We start from the raw sequence: 21,565 nt of genomic DNA on the forward strand, positions 1-21,565 counted from the left end.
TGCAAGCTCATAGCCTGGCAATGTTTGCCAACACCTGTAAATTACCATTTGAACCAAATCATGTAAATTACCATTTGAACCAAATCATCAATTCACAGCTGAAATTAGACACAGGCCAGCCATACCTGATAATGTAAAGAACTGGCAAGTGTTTGACAGTGATAATCAGATCAACAATTTTTTAACCCTAGAAGAAGAATTTTCTAGCACTAACATAGATATAGATACAGTTAGTGAGTCTGATCCAACAAATCAGACAAAAACAGACATTTCAGTAGAAAATGCAACTCAAATGCTTCATCCAATGAAATTTACCAAAAAGGAAATACAGGATCTTAAAGAAATAGACATTGATGAGATTATTGAAGGAGAATATGAAGTTATCAATTTGAAAGACAATCATTTGCCCAAAGGATTAACTCCTTTGGAAGATCTCTTTAATTTCAACGATATTCCAAAGAAACCCAAGATGGAACCTCTAAAAGCAGACATTGAAGACTATAACATAGGAACTGAAGAAAAGCCAAAAATGGTAAAATTGTCCAAATCTTTGCCCCCTGATCAAAAACTTAAGTATGTTGAACTAATCAAAGAATTCCAGGATGTTTTTGCCTAGAGCTATGAAGACCTGAAGTCTTATGACACCTCTATAATTCAACATACAATACCCCTCAAGGAAAATCAAAAACCATTCAAACAAAAGCTCAGAAGAATTAACCCTGTACTGCTTCCTTTAATTGAAAAAGAAATCAAATGAATGCATGATGTAGGGATAATTGCTCCAATCAGATTTTCAGAGTGGATGTCTAATTTAGTGCCTACAAGGAAGAAAACAGGAGAAATTAGATTATGTGTTGACTTAATAAATGTAAACAAGGTTTCTTTGAAAGACAATTACCCTTTACCTAAGATGGATCATATTTTACAAAGGGTAGTAGGTGCTTCTAGGATTTCACTTTTGGATGGGTTTTCAGGTTATAATCAGATTCTGGTTCATCCTGATGACCAGGAAAAGACTGCATTTACAACACCATGGGGTACATTCAAATATGTTAAAATGCCATTCAGACTTAAGAATGCAGGGGCAACCTTTCAACGAGCAATGGACATAGCTTTTGCAAAAGAAATTCATGATTTTCTGGTTATATATCTAGATGACCTGACTGTATTTTCCAAATCAGATCAGCAACATTTAGATCATCTCAAACAAGTGTTTTTAAAATGCAGAAAGTATGGTATTTCATTAAATCCTAAAAAGTCTTTGTTTGGTCTAGAAGAAGGCAAACTGTTAGGCCATATTATCTCCAAAGATGGCATCAGAATCGATCCTGCTAGAATAGAAGCTATTCTGCAAATACCCCACCCCAGAAATGTCAAAGAACTTCAAGCTTTCCTAGGAAAGATTAACTTTTTAAGAAGATTCATATCTAATTTGGCTGAATTAAGTAGATTGCTAAACAATATGTTAAAAAAGGATTCAAAGGTTAAATGGACAGTAGAAGCCAAACAAGCATTTGAAGAAATTAAAATGGCTTTGACCAGAACACCAGTCCTTACAAGTCCAAAGTTCGATAGAGACTTCATAATTTTTTCATTTGCATCAGAACACACTATAGCAGCTGTTTTACTGCAAAAAGATGGTCAAGGATGTGAAAAACCCATAGCCTTTTTCAGTAAAGCACTTAGTGATGCACCTCTAAATTACAAAATCATGGAAAAACAGGCTTTTTCACTTGTGAAAGCTATTAAAGACTTCAATGTCTATATATTGTACTCCCATGTAATAGCTTATGTACCAAATGATGTTGTCAAAGACATCCTGACTCAGGATGGAATTGAAGGCAAACGAGGTAAATGGATAGCTAATATATTGAAGTATGATATTGAAATAAAACCTACAAAGCTTATAAAATGATAGGGATTGTCTAAACTCATGACTGAAACAAACTTTCAAGCCCTGGATATTAATGAACTGGATAAGGAATAGGAGATGGCGACTCCACAAATCAGCCAGGCCTTCTTAGAATCACCTTGGTATGCTGATATAACTCATGTATTATTAAACTTGCAGGCTCCTCCAAGGTTATCTAGAACAAAGAAAAGGTTTTTAAAGATGAAAGCTTCAAAATTCTGTATTTTAGATAATGCTCTCTTTTGGAAAAATCATGAAGGTATTCTATTGAACTGTTTAATAAAGGAAGAAGCTGACAAGGTTCTCAAAGAATTTCATGCAGGGCACTGTGGTGGACACCTTTATTGGAAATAAACTACAGACAAAATCCTAAGGGCTGTATTTTACTGGCCAACCTTGTTCGCTGATGTAAAGAAATTTGTCACTGCTTGCCACAAATGCCAATTTTTTGAAGGAAAAATGAAACTGTTACCCTTACCCTTGAGACCAATTTCCACTGAAAAGCCCTTTCAACAATGGGGTTTGGACTTCATTGGAGAAATACACCCTCCCTCTTCTGGCCAACATAAATGGATCCTCACTGCCACAGACTATTTCACCAAAAGGATAGAAGCCATTCCTTCTAGACAAACCAATGATACAGTGATTATAGGATTCTTAGAAACCAACATATTGTCTAGGTTTGGCTGTCCTGAAAAGATCATAACTGATAATGCTGCTGCCTTCAAGTCCAAGAAAATGATAAATTTCTGTAACAAATACCATATCACTTTAGGCCATTCCACAGCCTATTACGCTCAAGGTAATGGTCTAACTGAGTCTTCCAATAAAAGCTTAATTAATATTATTAAGAAATTGTTGGAAGAGAACAAGAAAAACTGGCACAAGAAACTTATAAATGCACTATGGGCAGACAGAATTACTACAAAGAGATCTATTGGAACTAGTCCTTATGAGTTATTTTATGGCATGGAGGTTGTATTTCCTTCATCTTTAGGAGTTTCTGTAATGAAATTACTGCAAGAAGCTCAGGTGGAACCCAATGACATTCAAAGGAGAATAAATCAGACCATCCATTTGAAGCAAACCAGAGAGGAAGTGCACCAAAGATCCCAAGTGTTACAAGAAAAAATCAAGAAAATATTTGATAAAAGGACCAAAGCAGAAGACTTCTACCTTGGAGACAAAGTTCTAAGATGGGATTCCAAGAAAGAAGACAAAGGAAAACATGGGAAGTTTGACTTCCTGTGGAAAGGGCCATTTATCATCCAGGCATTGCAAGGGAACAATACTTACTTTCTGAAGAGCCTGGATGGTACAGAAACAGAAGAAGGACCAGCAAATGCTCGAATGTTGAAACATTATTTTGATCCAGTTTTTTTAATGTATTCTGACTCTAACATGTACATACTATATCCTTAATAATGTCACAGTTTGGATTGGATAGTAACTTGTTGCAGTTGAAGGCCAAAGAGAAGGCCCTATGATTCACAAGTGTGCTGTCATAGATACAATAAAGCAACCAGCAAAAGGAGATTACAGAGCATAGTCTAAGTTATTCAGAAGGCCATCTGACCTGTTGTTCTTAACTTTCCACTAGGGAAAGCCATCCCCAAGTGGAGCCACTGTTATACTCCTATACCAATAGGTGTCATATTTCATGATTGACTTGATGAGCTCTGTAATATGTTCATTCCTTTCCTTGTATGCAAAAGTTTTCCATATTTTCTAAAAATCAAAAAATTTAAAAAATGTAAAGAGGGTATACCTTAAAAGAAAAAAAAAAAAAAAAAGAAATAAAAATGGTCGAAAAAATGAGTAGAAATGAACCCCAAACAAAAATAGACCAGAAAAGTGTGCAAGTCCAAAATGCCACTACTTTTTCATTTTTTGTAATAAAGCATTATGTGCAGCTTGTTAATTTATGCCACAATTGATGAATGGCCAAACAGCTTAATCTTGGCTAGTTCATATTTGAATTTCCTGTTTTAGAGATAGAGAATAAAATCTGACCAAACTATTCAATCTTGGCAGATAAGTAGATGGGTAGAGTAAATAAAAATTAGCTCAACAGTTAAATCTAAGCCCTTGGATGCAATAAGCGCAGACTTAGGTAGGCTCACCATGAAAAGAAAAGGAAAGTTGATAAGGGTTTGCCAGTCTAAGTGCACCCAAATAAAGAAGAAAAAATGCTAAGCCAAAGTAGGCAGTGTAGGTAGGTGGTGTTGCAGAATGATACTTGTGATAGATTATGTCTCTAAAAGTGTTAATCTTTATCTCTATCACTAGTGCAATGGCAGACACTATACTTGATGCAGCTCAAGTGAGGCAAGGTTACATAACTAACTCCCCTTCATACTTTTCCCTAATCATTAACTAACTCCCCCAAAAAATATTAACATTTGTTCTTAATATCACTCAAAAACCACTCCTTCCATTTCATAAAGTTGCCTAAGTAAATTCCTACTTTACTTAGGAAACATGCACAACATCATATGAAAAACCCCCTTTTTCCCCTTCAAAAGCGTAAGTTTGACTACAAAAGTCGACTGTCTTTAAACTTGGCGCTTTCATTTCATAAATTCATATTAATTTTTAACATTTAACTGGGCACTTTTCATTTCATATCATAAGTCATATTAAATTTAACATATATTATATATAAATCCCTTACAATATACCCTTCCCGTATTAATATATTAAAAAAAAACCCCGTTATTTTACATATCCCACCCCGGTCGAAATACGACCATAGTCGCTGTTTAAACATGGATTAATAAGTTTATTTGAAACTTTTTAAGAACCATAATTTCCCCGCCATGTGATAATGGGTTAATTAAAAACCAATCTCGACCAATCAAAATAGCGCCCAATATGATTAAACATTATTTTATTGTGCCGGCCCTGCTGCTTAACTCTCCGCCATGTTCCCTGCCCGTTCGCCGTCCGATCTCCGCCTTCACATCCGACGGTCGACAGCGATATCGCGACCCCCTTTTGACCACGCGTTAACTTGTGATCACCGACGATTTTTCGCCCGTACCTCTGCCACGCGTCGCCCATCTGATATGCTCACTCGCCCTCCACTCAATACCGCTCGACTCTAAAAGAGGTGCAAGCAAAACCACTTACCGCCCTCCATGTCTCGACAAACTGTCCGTCCCCTGCTGACATCATCCGCCTCCGCTGACATCATCCGCCTTCCACTGACGTCATCCGCCTCCGCTGACATCATCTGCCTTCCGCTGACGTCATCCGCCTGATAAATGCCAAAAACTCCCACCAACCGTTGTTTTGTTGAATAAAATGAATAAAACGCCATTTTTGTTGTTGTTCGCTGCGTCCAGTATTTCCAGGCAGAAACAATGACCGAGGCCAGCAGTCCAGTTTCAAACTGGCGCCCGACTAGAAGAGCTACACCACGAGCTCCGAGTTGCCATTTCAACCTGTCAGTGTATTGTTTCCTTCTTCAACGCAGAAGGCCCGAATTCCGGTTTGAAAATACAAAGAAACTAAAGAAAACCCATTGTAACCCTGAAAGGTTGCACCCCTCAATGTTTCTCACAGAAAATATGTTGGAAATATTGTTAAAATTTCACCCCTGGGTAAAAGTTAAATGTTGAGCTATTTATCAACAGAGTTATCTACCAGACAGAGATGAACAGGGTGAACAATCAAAGTGTATCAGATTAGGGTTAAAGAGTATCAGTAAGAACAGGGTAGCCAGCACTGAGTGATCGAAGAAAGACAGCTGCACGCCAAATCCTAGGGCCTGCCTCTAGCACATTTAACAAAAACAGGACCAACACAACATCAGTTTACCTTTTTCTATTATAGAGACTAGCTGTTTCTATTTTCTTGTAAGCTATTATTAGTCATCCTAGATATTATCTCACTGAGATATTTGTTGTATAATTTTCTACATAAATACCCCCTCAAATGGAGTATTGAAGGTGGATTCCTAGACTTTGCTATAATATTGATTTTTTGGAATAAAGCGCTGTTGGAATCAACTGTTGCATGGCCTACTGGATGAAGAATTGTAGTAGAGGACTTGTCACAGACTTCTTGAATCAACCACTAGATCAATAAGTCCTCTATATCTTTTGTTTTAAAGTTTTCTTAGTTTATTACATCATTTGTGTTTCACAATTTGAATGATAAAGAAAAGATTTAATTTCAGAATATGCTTGATTGCACTCTGTTTTCAAGTTATTATTGTTCTCTGTGTTTTCTTCAGAATTAGGATAAGCAGTGAAATCATAATTGCTCATGTTTCCTAATTATTTCATGTTGATTATTAGTTAAAGAATACTTAACTGCTCCTTATCAGTAATCATCCAATTTCGCTCTTTAAATAGGTAGAAGGATCCTTAACTTCCCTTCACCCAATTTGAGCCCATTCCATCTGTTTCAAGTCTTTATTTGTTCCCTGTTTGACTACCTTGCTTTGTGAAACCATCCTCTGTTAAGAAACCCAGTCCAGAAAGCCATCTTCTTTGACTCCATTAGCCCAATGGACTGAACTACTCTGTCTTACCTCTCTGCTCTATTGAATCTCACCACCCAAACTCAAACAAAACTCCTAAACTTCATAACTAGCCTAATACCTTTAAAAACAAAGCTAAATCATAAAGAGAGAGCCCTCTCTGGATATAGATTGGCTAGATTCTGTATCTAAAAGATTAGTCTATGGTTACCTCGGCCTCCTTTCCCTTTCTTACAACTTTTGGGAAAACCTGAGTGATAACACAGGCTAAATCAAAATAGAAAGAAATTGATCAAAAATCTTACCATCCATCTTGATAATAGACGCCTGGTGATCTTCCTGCCTATTATCCAACACTGCATAGTTCCTAGGAACACTCTGTCCAACATCCCCAACTGTCTGCGCTGCCTAGGCATTATAAATCTGTTGTCTACCACCCTGATGCTTTGGAAAATCTCTCTAACAACGTTCTTTGACACAAGTCCAACACCGTACGTGCTTCTTATAATCACCATTTTTTTCTCAGACTAAAGTTCCTACCCTCTGTCAGATGCATTGAACTTATTATGCGACACTGCATTCTCTTTTTTACTTGTGTCCTGAGGCCTTGCCCGTTTCTTGTCCAATTTCCCTTTATTCTTATTATTACCCTTCCAATCTAGTTTAGTCTTAGATCTACGCTTTCATTTCTCATAACAATTATTTAGCTTCCAAATGGCCTCCTCCAATGATTTAGGGTCATCAAACTCAATCCTTAAATTTTATTGACAACCCACTGATGAATCTCTGAATCTTGGCATTCTCCTCCTTGAGGTAAGGCACATACCTCAACAACTCTAGAAATCTTCTAGTGTACTCCTCATCAGTCATAGATCCCATATTTAGCTCATAAAACTCTTTTTCCCTATCGTCATAGTACCTCTCTGATAAGTAATTCTCCCTTAATAGTCTCTTGAATTCACTCCAGGTCAACTCCTCCTCATAAATATCTATGACATTCTTTACATATTCCCACCAGATATATGCTTTACTTTTAACACTAAATGTAGCTATTTTGGCCTTCATGTTCTCTAAGTAATCATGTATCTTGAAGAACTTATTCATTGCAATTAACCATGCTTGTGCATCCTATGATTTCTTCATTTCCCATCAAATGTAGGTGGAATTTCTTTCTTGAACTCATCTATAAAATATACCCTATCACTCCTCCTGTAAGGATGATAACGAGGATGACCATGATACTTATCAAAAACAGAACTAGAATAGTACCTGTGTCCATCACCTCTCATGTTCAGTGTATCCAAGAACTTGCCATCCTTGATCATTTCATCTCTATCTAATCCATGCCCACTGTGAGATCTCCTACCATATGCCCCATTAGTCTTATCCTCATATCCATAGTTGGTCTGAAGTTGTCCCTACCTCTATAATTCTGACAGACTCTGAAGAATTACTGCATTGTCTTCTTCTTGTTTCTCCTGTCCCTGCATTATTCTATCATTAACTGCTTTACAAATCCTTATTTCTTCCTTCAAACTCCTCAATCTGTGTGCTAAGCTAGAAGAGTGCCCAACACCACATTTCTCATCTGATTCGTAGGGAGAATCTCTGTAGTCTACCATCTTTCTAGTCATCTTTGATCTCTTCTTCCTGCAAGGTATATTATGTCAGCTAAACCAAATCATAAACAAACCAACATACCTTAGCATAGTTCGGGGAGGATATCTTGTTTGCTAGACCAATCAGATTAGCGCAATATATACATATAAACATAATCATATCATCATTTAATCATCGTTTCAACCATTATCCAGTCATCAATGCATGACTATACCAACCACATGTTATGACCTCATGCATGACAACTACAACCACATCAATGTATGCATAACGATATATAAGCATTGACATGCATAACCCACATAAACTCACGACGACCACATACAACCACAACACCAATAAATTTCATATGTCGACACCACTGCAATCATGACCAATGTTGATTCGTAAATTTTCGTGGATATTCCACTGCACAGTTCGTCACAACAAATCTAATTATATTATATTAAAACTCTAAAAATTATACACTATTGTAGTTTATTAGACTTTAATATTTATGGATTTAAATGTATTTAGTGCATGCATGCAAATGGAAATTATGTAGAAAATCAGAGAACGATAAAATAAGCACACACACACACACAAGACATAAGATATTCTCTCTGGGAAACCTTTTCGTGAGAAAACCTAACTGGAAGGTGAGGTTGCTTCACTCTCTTTCTTTGTCTAGAAATATGGCTGCAAGTACAAAGAAGTAATGCCTATGGCCCGTGGGCTACTACAATGCACAGATCCTCTATGTGTGCTCTACCTCTTATCTCTCTAGGCTATCTTTGCTCATCTATGGAACAAAATTCTCTCGAAAGAATGGAATGCCTCTTCCTCTTAGTGGTTTGGTTATAACACAACCTAATAGCCTACTAGTGGTTAAGTTTGACTACATAAAATTTTAACTAGAGTTACAATATAGACTCTTCTAGAGTCTCTTACATCAAAAACATGTGGTTAGAACTTTTTCCATGAATAATGGGGGTTGACGCGACATCCTCCTAAACTATAGGTGTGAAAATAGGAAGGTCAACTTCTGACTGGCATAACTTTTGCATACAGATTTTGATCGGCGTGCTTCTTGCGCCGTTGGAAAGGTATATGGGTGTAGAATAGTATGAAAAGGTCTAACACTACATAAAAAAAAATTTACCCCCAAAAAAATGTCATTTGATGCCTCAAATCGCTCCTGGAAGGTTTCAGACCTCGTTTTTACAAACTGGTTCCCGATAGTAAAAACAGTCCCATGAGCCGATTCCTCCACTTTTTCCACTCCAAATGCATTGAGATGGATGAAAAACAATATAATGATCCAATTTGGATCACACCTCACTATTTTAGGAGGATTTTGGTCCCCAAAATATTTTACTGAATGAGGTGAGGAAATGTTTCCTCCACCTTCTCTCTATTGTACAATTTAGCTTTTCCTGGAAGTTATCCCTTTAACCCAATATGCTAAAGGTCATGTTGCCCATGTCTTGTAGTTCTGGACCTCTTCTGCAAAACTGTATCTTCTATCAACTCTGCCTGAGTGTCTAGTGCTAACTTCCCCACAGAAGGTAGGACCTGTTCATCTTCTTGATCTAGCATAAAAGGCTCATAGTGATTCAAATTCTCTACATTCACAACTGAGTAAATGCACATATGTGGTGGTAAACTGAGTCAATAGGAATTATCACCCACCTTTTCCAGTATCTCAAAGGGACCATACCTTAGAGCCTTGATTTTCTTACCAGGTCCTTGCAGCCTCTTCTTGTTCAACTGTAGCCATACTCTGTCTCCCACCTCGAATGATTTCTCTGTTCTATGCTAATCATGCCTGGCCTTATACTTCTCATGTGATTTATGAAGTGTTTCCTGTACCTTTAGATGGATCTGCCTGATCTTCTATATAAATTTTTCAGGCCTAAACACATCTCCCATAAGATCTTCCCTCACTCCTCATTGCTACCCATATGCAATATCCAAAGGTGAAGGTGGAAAATTTCCAAAACAATTCTCAAATGGGGACTTTCCGGTAGAAGTGTGGACTTTTCTATTATAAGAATGTCGTATATATACCATATTTTCATCTCAGGTCTTTGGATGCTTTTGGTTGTATCCCCTTAGAAGTTGCAGCAAAGTCCTATTGACTACTTCTGTCTGCCCATCTGTGTGTGGATGGAATGTTGTAGATCTCTTCAACTAAGTGTCTATATTCTCCCACAATGTAGTCTAGAATGCACTGAGAAATCTTGTGTCCCTGTCTGAAATGATGCTCCTTGGTATCCCAAAATTCACCCAAACCTGTCCAAAGAACAAGTTTGCTTCTTCTTATCTGCAGATGGTGTTTTCACAGGGCATCAGAACACACATCTTATTGAACCTATCAACTACCACGAACAGGTAGTCATGTGCCTTCCTAGTTGTTGGTAAACCTCCCACAAAGTCCATGGAAATTCTTTCCCAAGGATGAGTAGGTATAGGTAAGGGATGATACAGACCATGTTTCATGTTACTAGGCTTACAAGTCTCCTGCATCTCATGATTTATGTGTGGTTTATCAACTTACTTGACAAGCTCTAAGTCGTTTATTAACCATTCTTAGATATCACTTAGTTTATCAGCCCTTTCAGCAAACATCCCAAGATGCTACCCTTCCTAGTGGTTTCTCAACCTTGTTGGCAAGAACTAAGGGGTTTATCAACTTCCTCAAAAATCCCTTAATGGTTTATCAGCCACATAGTAAGCACCATCACCCATGAATCTCCTCTGAGCTTTCCAATGAATTCTCCAAGTTGGTACAGTCACATTCCATGAATTCATAACTTTCACATAGGGAATTCCATTCCCTCAGCCTCAACAGGATTTTCTAGCGCTCAACATGTGCTTCGAAATTTCATTCCCCTAACATGTTATTTTCGTATGCTATGCTCTCTGGTTGCTCTTCTTCGATAGTTGATCCCTTTTCCTATTCCATGTCCCTGTTATTTTTCTTATGTCCCCTTTCCTTCATAGGGTTGTTTGTATTACCCATGTCACTCTCATTTGCTCAACATGGGAGATGTGGGGGCTTCCCTTAGAGATCTTCTTGCAAGATATTGAGTGAGGTGTGTAGGTGGTCATGACATCCCAACGCCACTTGAACCTACCCTAAGATCATGGATTTGTGTCCCTTTTCCATTAGTTCTAGTGAAACAAAACTTTATTTATATTTTTAATAACATGTTACAAAAATTGGGGGTGTATGCCAGGGGTGTTACAAAACCCACCCAGTTAAAGGGAACATTGTCCTTGGTGTTATTTGTAATAGAAAACAAAACACAAAAACTAAGTTATACACACACACACACACACACACACACACACACACACACACACACATATATATACATATCGCTTTTGCATGCACTTATTCAACAAACAACACACCTCATTTCTCATCCATCTCCCAGGTGGCTTCATCACGTCCAAGGTTCTTCCATTTCACCTTGACCTACTCTATTACTTGATTTTGGAGCATGATTTTCCTCTGATCCAGGATGCACATTGGTTATGGTTGGTACTCTCCCTTAGGTTCCACTTGTATCATAGACCAATAAACAACATGATTAGCATCATGAAAATACTTCTTAAGTAATGAAACATGAAAAACATCATGTGCTTTCACTATGGGTAGTAGGGCCAATTTGTAAGCCATTGGCCCCACTCTTCCCAAAATCTGAAAGGGTCTGTAATATTTGGGTGCTAGCTTGGCACATGAACCCACTTTCAATGAAATTTTATTTGGCTTGATGCAGAAGTAGACATGCTCTCCCACTTTAAAATCTTTATGAATTCTCTGTTGGTCTACATAACTCTTCTGTCTATCCTGGGCTTCCTTTAATTTTTTTATATGTCTTGACCATCTCTTACTCCATTTCTTTTAACATATGTGATCCTAGGAGTACTCTATTCACCGGATCATCCCAACTGATAGGAGTATTGTATTTTCCACCATATAGCTCCTATAATGGATTCATTCCTAGTGACTCTCGATAACCTGTTGTAGCGGCTACAACCATCCTCAAAATTTTTTCCTTAGCTTCATTTTGGAGCCTCCCTACCAACTAGCCTTACTAGCACGTATTGCACTGCCCATGTACTTATGCTTTTAGTGGAGTTTTTTGGCTTAACATCTTATGTTCACTAACTTGTTTGTCTTTCACCTGCAAGCTGGCCTCCCATGACTTGGTCTTCAACCGGTTCTTGTGCTGACTTGGAGAATTGCATAGAACTAGAGGGAAACCACCCTTTCTCTCTAGAATTGCGCAGTGCATCATGGCAGCTAGATGCTCTCTAAAATTTCGTAGAGAATGTAGGCTTCATTCCCCAAGAAAATTGCATAGAGTAGCCCATCACCGATCTTTCTCTTAGAATTTGTGCAATTTTGGTTGGTAGCCTTGGCTTCAGTCTAGAAATTATGCAGATATTGAGGGGCAACCATAGCCACTCAGCCTAGAAACCGCGCAGAAGTCATCCCAAGGCTTGATGTCTGTTGCATGTGCTCACAGGTTGACTGGTTCCCTCCAGGAATGCGCAATCTTGCCTTGCATGCATGGTAGATTTTTCTAGAAAAAGAAACAAAGCAAAAATAAAAAACATCCCTAGATTTTAGGGATTTATTTTTAGCAACTGGGGGTTACATGCAAAATCCGTTTTAGAAACCTCCCGCCAAGTGTTGCTTTTTCCTAGAATTATGGCATGCGCATCATAAGCCTCGATCTTGTAAAAAATATTTATTCAACACTTCAGATCTCATTCTTCACTTTGATCTTGGAGCTCTGACATCCCCAACGCATCTAGGAACCTTTGTTACATGTATTGCAACTTTTTCTGTGTAAGACCGCTTTTCATGTCTTTTGCTGCTTTTCTGTCACTTTTTTTTTTGGTTTGTGTGAGTGTTGTTTGCTTGATTTTATTGAACGTTTGTTTTTGTTTTAATTTGGGTTAGCCTCTAGAAGCATCGTTTCGAGTTTTGTATTGCATTTCCTTGTTGTCGCATGCATGACATTTTTTATGCACTAACAGTCATCGTTGTGGCAACTCACTTCACACGCTTAGTTGTTTTCCCATATTACTGAATCCTACTTTTATTTATTGCATGCATCTTCATTCACTCATGTTTGCACCCATCTTTGCACATGCATTCAGTCCTTACTATTTTCAGTCGCCCGTCGGGAGGTTTGGGCTGCCTTGGTCAGACCTTGCCTTTCCTGGCTTACACTGCGCATTTCTCTGATGGAAAGCCTTGCATTTCTCCCAGAAATTGAGTAGAGATTTCCTCACACTGGCCTCCAAGGTGTTCTCTATGCAATTCTGAGAGGCAGTGCCTTAATTGGCCCCCGGGATTGCGCAGTGCAATTTTCCCGGGTTGTTGTCATGCTGACTGAAACTGTGCATTGCGCAGTTCCAGTCCTCAGCAGGCCAACTGGACTGTGCTCTATGTAGTTTTAGCAATTAGTCAGCTCACTTGCAGTCTAGACTGTGCTCTGCATAGTTCTGGCAGTCAGTGTCCAAGCCTCTCCTAACAAAAATTGCGCAAATTTTCTTGTCAGTCACCCTAGTGTGTTGCATGTCAGTCCTCAAGTTACTTTTGGTTTTCAAATGATATTTTTCTTGCCATGAGTTTTTCTCTATCTATAGGTATCACATGTATTCATTGGTCTCTCAAAAGTATAGGTACAATGGCTTCCAAGAGACTAGGGTCAAAGGAAACAATTGAGAGCATAACTGGAGACATGGTTGAGCAAGTGTCTATGAGCTTGCCCATCTATGAAGATACTAAGTCGTTCATAGACAAGGAGATCAAGATCAAGTGGTAGGAAATCAATGATATCCTTTTAAGCACCTTTGAGGAGAATCTAGAGGATGTAGAGTCTATGTCAACATACACAAGTCTAGCTTGTATGGTTTGCATGAAGGTATCTTGCATTTCCATGAGCGGACATGATCCACTGGATTGTCTCGCACACTGATCCAAAGACAATGGTGTTGATCAGTTCCAGTGGAACAAAACTTGCTACCTTCAGGGCTGAGAACTTTCAAGAGATTTATCACTTACCGTAGCTGGTGAACACAATGGATGCACCCTTCACTAATCCCAGCAGTAGTGCGAACTCAAGAGACATCTTGAAGAGTTGGGTGAAAGAGTTGTCTAAGTTCAAGACAACACCCAACCAGGTATACAAGACAAAGACACTGCAGAAGGCTTATCAGTTCTTGGTCATCTTCACATGTAGCTTGTATGGCTAGGAGAGCACAAAGACCTTCTTGCAAAGTTGGGTGATTATGTTGGATCAGCTGGAGAACGAAGGAAAACCTTTCAATTTGTCCGACATGTTTTGTGTCCAGCTGAAGGGGAAAGTAACAAATTCTTGGCATCCACCCAAGGGTCAAAAAGAAAATATATTCATGTCTGCCTACATGCTTGATGCAATCTATGCTCATCAGTAGTTCCCTGGCTTGGGTTGGGCATGGACACCTTCAAAAACCTCTGTACATATCTATTGCAGGTTGTTCTCCAAGTGCAACTTTTATGGACTTATACTACAACTATCAGACCACTTTGTTACCCCGGTGTACAGGATGATCTTTGAGAAGGATCCACCTTTCATGTCACAGGCAGTGATGGAGGCATTGGTTAACATAGTAGATTGGTATGCCTCACCCCTTGGCACCTTGATCCAAGTGTACAGTGCGGAGAAGTCTCTGCATGTGTTACCGAAGTTTACCATCGACAAGCTAGTCATGCAAGCGGTTGTATACCACATTTCGATAGGGTTTTCAGTGATACTTCACAGGAAGAAGAAAACACCTTGGTCTACTCTTCCTTTATGGATTTGGTTGTATGAGATCCAAAATCTCAAGCATGCTAAGGTCAAGATGGAGTAATTCAAGAGATTCACCTTCGACACCAAAAGTTTCAATCCATATGACCCGTATCACTTAGTGGAGGACCACTGTGCGAGAGTGTATCATCCTTGGATCCATGGGGCATGTCATTGGCCTGAGGAAGACCCATGGAGATATTGCTACAACTCCTCAAGGCTCAATGAACCAATCAGAGTGGCTGTAGAATGGTTAGTAGTGCACAAGGCAACAACATCTTAGAGAGAAACAACAACAACAACAGCAGAGGGCATCAGACTTGCACATGACATAGGAAAGAGGAAGGTTGTTGATAGCACAAAGGCAGAGCAAAGCTAGAAGTTCAAGGCAGATCCACTTGTATTAAGAGCAGCTTTGGAGATTGAAGCAAAGAAGTGACAACACAACAGAAGGATTGCACAAAGACAGAGGGAGAAGCAGAAACTGGAGAAGGAAGAGAAGAATTTGTAGTAGGTGAAGCAACAACTAGGGGAAGAACAAGACCTGTGAAGAAAGGAGAAGGAGGCGCAGCAGAAACATGAACAACAGGAAGCACAATGCGTTCACATTGATGAAACTGCTCAAATACGGGTTATTGACTCATCATATCTAGCATATAGAAACTAGGATGAGCAATCGCAGGAGAAGGACTTTTCTCAAGAGATTGAAAAAATGTTGGAGCAGATGGATACAAATGTGGTTTAGCCAGAGCAAGATCAGGATACAAATCTCATGCCCAAAGGCCCAGAGGTCACTCCACCGGCTTCACCAGATCCGGGAGCAAAGCAATTCCTAAGTGATAAAGGAGACAATGAAATCCTTGAGGAAAATCTGGAAGTAGATATGCACAACATATCCTTTGACGAGTTACAACACATATTTGTGCAGTCATGCAAAGTGCTCACTCCAGATGTCCATGTATCTCCTACGCATTTTCACAAATGAGTGATCGTGTCCGATGTGCACAGACATCCAACTTCATTGGCCAATGCTACAAAGGCATATGTCAAAGCCACCTGCTCAAGTGTGATATTCTTGATAGTTGAGAACGAGCACATGGCTAAGGAATTGCAAACGACCAAGCAAAGAGAAGAGAAAGCTACAACATCTGCGAAATTAGAGTTGAAGAAAGCGATACTTGATGAAGTATTGTCTCTCGAGATAGTCATGCAGAAGAGATACTTTAGGGTTGTCACCGTGCATAAGTCATGTAGGAATTTACATGGTAAGTTCCTCAGAAAGAACACCAAAAGGACACCGCTCACAACCAGATCTCAAATCAATACACCAGTATTTTTGACGTGGTTAAAACCCTCAAAGAGGGAAACAGTCCACGGCCTGCACCAACGTGGCTACTACAGGCAATTTATTAATCAAAGAATGAAAATTTACATAAGCTTCTCTCATGCACGGATTACCCGAACAATGACCCTCCATGCGCTTTAAATAGAACTCATGGACCAATCGGGTGTCAAGCCACGGATCAAGTGTCGGTAATACCGAGGAGAGAGTGAACCGTCGGATCACTACATATCGTGACCGTCAGATTGTAAGTTACAAAATGTACAACGGTAAAGAAACACACTTTACCTAACTCTATACCTAACTCTATACTAGACCAAGTTGAACTTAACTATTTCCTATGTGTCGGAATATCCTAACATCCCCCCTTAAGAACAACTTGGGATAGGATTGAAGGATTTACAAATATGAAACAATAGGAGAAGGAAGGAGGCACTAGAGCCTATCCCCCCTTAGTGACAACTTCCTGAACTTCAAGCATATATCGAAGTTTAGTGAACTTCGCCTCTGTGAGAGCCTTTGTGAAGATGTCTGCAACCTGATCATCTGTTGAACAATATTGCACTTCAAGAACATGGTCATGAATGAGCTTTCTGATGAAGTGCATGTGTAGTTCAATGTGTTTGCTGTGCTGATGCTGGACTGGATCTTTGCATAGCTGAATGGCACTTTGATTATCACACCAAAGTGTGGTTGGATGCTGCTGCTCAAAGCCAAACTCTGATAGGATCTGACGAAGCCACAAGGCTTCCTTACTAGCTTCCACGACACCACGATACTCTGCTTCTGCTGACGAAAGAGAAATGGCAGCCTGTTTCTTACAAGCCCATGTAATGGGTCCTGAACCAAGAGTGAATACATAACCGACAGTAGACTTCCGATCATCAGGGTCACCAGCCCAATCAGAATCAGTGAAACCAACTAATAAAGGAGCTGCTTTGGCACTATAATGAATCCCAAACTGTACTGTACCTCGAACATAACGAAGTATTCTTTTAGTTGCTTTCCAATGACTTTCACGGGGGTTTTGCATAAAACGAGCAACAAGGCCAACAACAAAGGAAAGGTCAGGACGATTATGGGTTAAATACAAGAGTTTTCCTACGAGTTGACTGTATAAGGTAGCATCAACTTTAGGAGAAGTACAAGAGACTGAAAGTTTGACTCCAGACTGAAAGGGAGAAGGGGCTGGCTTACAGTCTTCCATGTGAAAATGACGAAGAATATCACAAGCATACTTGGACTGGGAAAGGGAAATACCCTCCTTGGATTGCAAGACTTGAAGACCGAGAAAATAGTGTAAGTGTCCTAAGTCTGTCATTTCAAATTTCTTTTTAAGGCTAGACTTCACATGGTTTATAAGGTTGGGATCACTACCAGTAAGGATAAGATCATCAACATAAAGAACAAGGATGATAAGAGAGTTGCCCACTTTCTTGGTGTAGACAATATTGTCATAATAACACCTAGAGAAGCCATATTCTAAAAGAAAGCTATCCATTTTGGCATACCAAGCCCGAGGAGCTTGCTTGAGACCATAAAGAGATTTCTTAAGTCGACATACAAGGCTGGAGTCTGTTTGGATGAAGCCAATGGGTTGTTCCATATAGATTTCTTCATGCAAGTCCCCATGCAAGAAGGCAGATTTAACATCCATCTGATGGACTTCCCATTTTAAAGAGGCATCAAGGGAAAGAACAAGGCGGATAGAGTTCATTTTAGCAACATGGGGAGAAGGTTTCAGTGTAGTCAATGCCTTCAACCTGTGAAAAGCCCTTAGCAACAAGACGAGCTTTATGTTTATCAACTTTCCCATCTGGTCCATACTTGGTTCTGTAAACCCATTTACATCTAACAAGTTTGCGTCCCTTTGGTAGAGGAACAAGATCCCATGTATCATTTGCTAAAAATGAATGATATTCTTCATTCATAGCTATTTCCCAATGTGGATGGCCTGAAGCTTTTGCAAAAGTGTCAGGATCATGATTTACTGGAGCTTGAGCCATTAAAGAAGAGGCTCTTTCAAACTGAGAACGAGTACGTCGCTGATCTGTAGGATCACCGGCAAGATCACCTGCTGCATCCCGAGTAGCACGGACCCATCTTGGAAGTTGAGGATCTTGAGAAGGTGGGGGAGGATTTTCATCCTCACTTTCATCATCTGAAGAAGAAATGTTTTCAAAGGCAGAAGAGATAGGAAGAGGTGGCACATCCACCGGACTAGGCTCGCAGGCCGATTTATTTTCATCAAATTTTACATCTCTTCTAATGATAACATTTTTGGACTTAAATGGAATAAGTCTATAACCTTTTACATCTTCAGAATATCCAACAAAAGTACATTTCTCACTCTTAGGTTCTAAAGCTTTATGCTTTTCATCTGGAATATGGGCCCATGCTTCACTTCCAAAAACACGAAAGTGACTTACATCTGGTTCAATGGAACTCCAAGCTTCTTCTGGAGTGATATTCTTTAGAACCTTAGTAGGAGTGCGATTTATTATATAATTTGCACAATTAATTGCTTCGGCCCAAAAACTAAGACTGAGTCCTTTAGATTGCAGCATACAATTAGCCATTTCCTTTAAGGTGCGATTTTTCCTTTCAGCTACACCATTTTGTTGTGGAGTGTATGGAACAGTATGTTGCATTTGAATTCCATTTTCGGTGCAAAAGTTGATGAATGTGTTTTTAACATATTCTCCACCATTATCAGTTCTTAGCTTAAGAATTTGATGTCCAGATTGTTTTTCAACAAAGGCTTTGAAGGCCAAAAATGTGTTAAATACTTCGCTCTTGAGTTTTAAGAAGTATACCCAAGTGCGTCTGGAGAAATCATCAATGAAAGTTAAGAAATACTTGCAGCCAGAGAATGAAGCAACAGGAAGTGGACCACATAAATCACTGTGCACAAGCTGTAAAGGGGCTGAGGCGTGCCAAGAGGCACGTTTTTCAAAACTGTCCCGATGATGTTTTCCGAGTACACATCCGGAACAAACACCATCTCTGCAAGATACCATAGGAAGACCTGTCACCATATTTTCTTTACATAGATGCTGAAGGGAGCGATAGTTTAAGTGACCAAATCGCTCATGCCAAAATTTGCTCACTTCATCATTATGAGCAACAAACACTGAGGGAAGATTTGATGACCCAAAGTTGTGAAACTTATACAACCTTGTGGAATCATCAGCAATACCAGTAGCTAGAATCTGTTTAGGATCTCTCAAATCCTTGATTACAACATCATGAGGTGAAAATTCAACAATTTTACCTTCACCTGAATGAGTTATCTGATATACAGATAGAAGGTTGCAGGATAAGGTTAGAACACATAATACATCATTAAACTGACCATTGTCTAGATGAACAGTTCCAGTCCCTACAACATTAAGAGATCTATCATCACCAACATATATATTTTTGGTGTTACAATCATTTAAAGAAGAAAACATGGCTTTGTTTTTGGCCATGTGATAAGAGGCTCCATAATCAATGAGCCACTCATGAGAATGAGAAGAAGAAGATACATTTAATGCATAACCAGACTGAGATGATTGACAACGACATGCAGAAAGTGCCATTCCTGAAGATGAAGTTGAAGTTGAAGTAGAAGAATGCTCCACATGGATGTTATGTTTCTTCATTGCAGCTTCCAAGGCTTCCATCTTCTTAAAGCATTTAGATTCTAAGTGGCCATCTCGATTACAAAAGTTACAATGTCTATCAGTCTTCTTCCATTTGTTTTTATTGGTCTTATCATTTTGCTGAAATGATCTTTCATTTTGAGGCTGAGTTTGCTTAGGACCCTTGTTTGGTTTAGGACCATTCTTTTTAGGATATGACTTCTTAGGATTCTTTAAATTTGGTTGCTGCTGGGCGGCTAACGCTTTCTTGGAAGAGTTTCCAAGATTAAGAAGACCAAGGTGTAAGAGTTTTTCTTGTTCTCTTATTAAAGAATCACAAAAAGAGTCAAAGGAAGGGGCCTTGTAGTCTTTTCCTTGACAAATGAAAGCTTCCCTTGTAGAATGGAAGGTGGAAACAAATACAGAGTAGGCTGGTCCCAACTTAGTAAGGATGGAATAAATAAGGTTACTATCTTCTTTCTTAACCTTAACACCTTCCAAGAGATATCTAAGGGTCTTGAATTTGGACAAGAAATCTTCAATGCAAGAAAAATTATTAGGATCCAATGTAAGCAACTCATTTTCAAGTTGATGGGCTCTAATTTCATTTTTAATCCCAAAAACTTTAGTGATTTGTTCCAATGCTTCATGAGGAGTATCAAGTTCTGCAATATGGAATCTAAGATCAGGAGAAATAGACATCCCTATCAAACCACGTGCTTGATCTTGTCTATTTTCCCATTTTGCAGCCTTGTCTTCATCTTTTGGTTTCTTCTCTTGGCCTGTGGCTATTCTGTAGAGACCTTTACTTCTAAGTAAATCTTCCATGTAGGATATCCATTGGAAGTAGTTAGTGCTGTCAAGAATGACTTGGCATGGACTTTCCATTTTAAAAAAAACCTGAAGCTGAAGATGCTAAAAGTAAGTGTTCCAATGGATAGATCTCGAAAAATTAGGCTGTTTTAAAAAAAACGGCTTTGAAAAAGGCTTCCGGATGAACAAGTTATGGCTTTTTGAAAAAAAATTTGTTGAAGTTGCCGGCAAAGTGCGCGAATGTGCGGAAATGAAAAAATCCGCCCCCACAAAATGGAGACTTGAACCCAAGACCTCTACTCTCTTAAAATAGCTTTGAACCAATTGATCTATACAAAAAATTAGAGAGAGAGAGAGAGAGAGAGAGAGGGGGGGGGGGGGGAGGGGCTTGGTTTGCTTGCTTGCCTTGAGAAAGCTCTTTTTCCCTACAAAACACAAAACACAAAACCCAACACGGACATGCAAAGAAAATGAACCTTATGGCTCAAAGTTAGCTTTACCCAAAAAACTAAATATTTTAAAAAATTGAACCTTGTGGCTCAAAGTTAGCTTTAGCCGAAAAAACTAAATATTTTTCTCAATGTTTCTGATTTTCTGAGATCACACTAAGGTGCAGGGAAAAGAGCATACGCATGAGAAAAATCCTTCCTTTCTGTTTCTGATTTGCCCAGATCGCACAGAGTCGCAGGGCAAAGAGCATACGTAGAAATGAAAGGTATAGATCCGGTTAAAAAAAAGCTAAATAAACCGAAACCGAAATAAGCAGAGAGAAAATAACAGTAAACTGCAAAAACACTGTATACCTCCAGATCTTAAAAAATGACGCAGCTAGGGCTACCGGAAACATTTTCGCGTGAAATGAAAGGGGTTCCTCACTGGAACAGATGCTCCGAACACAACAGAGCAGTCCTCTCGGCCCGAAAGCAG

The sequence above is a fragment of the Pinus tabuliformis genome, chromosome J (assembly GCF_031772625.1).
Source record: "Pinus tabuliformis cultivar Carrire ecotype Pingquan chromosome J, CPIR1, whole genome shotgun sequence".
Taxonomy (NCBI): Eukaryota; Viridiplantae; Streptophyta; class Pinopsida; order Pinales; family Pinaceae; genus Pinus; species Pinus tabuliformis.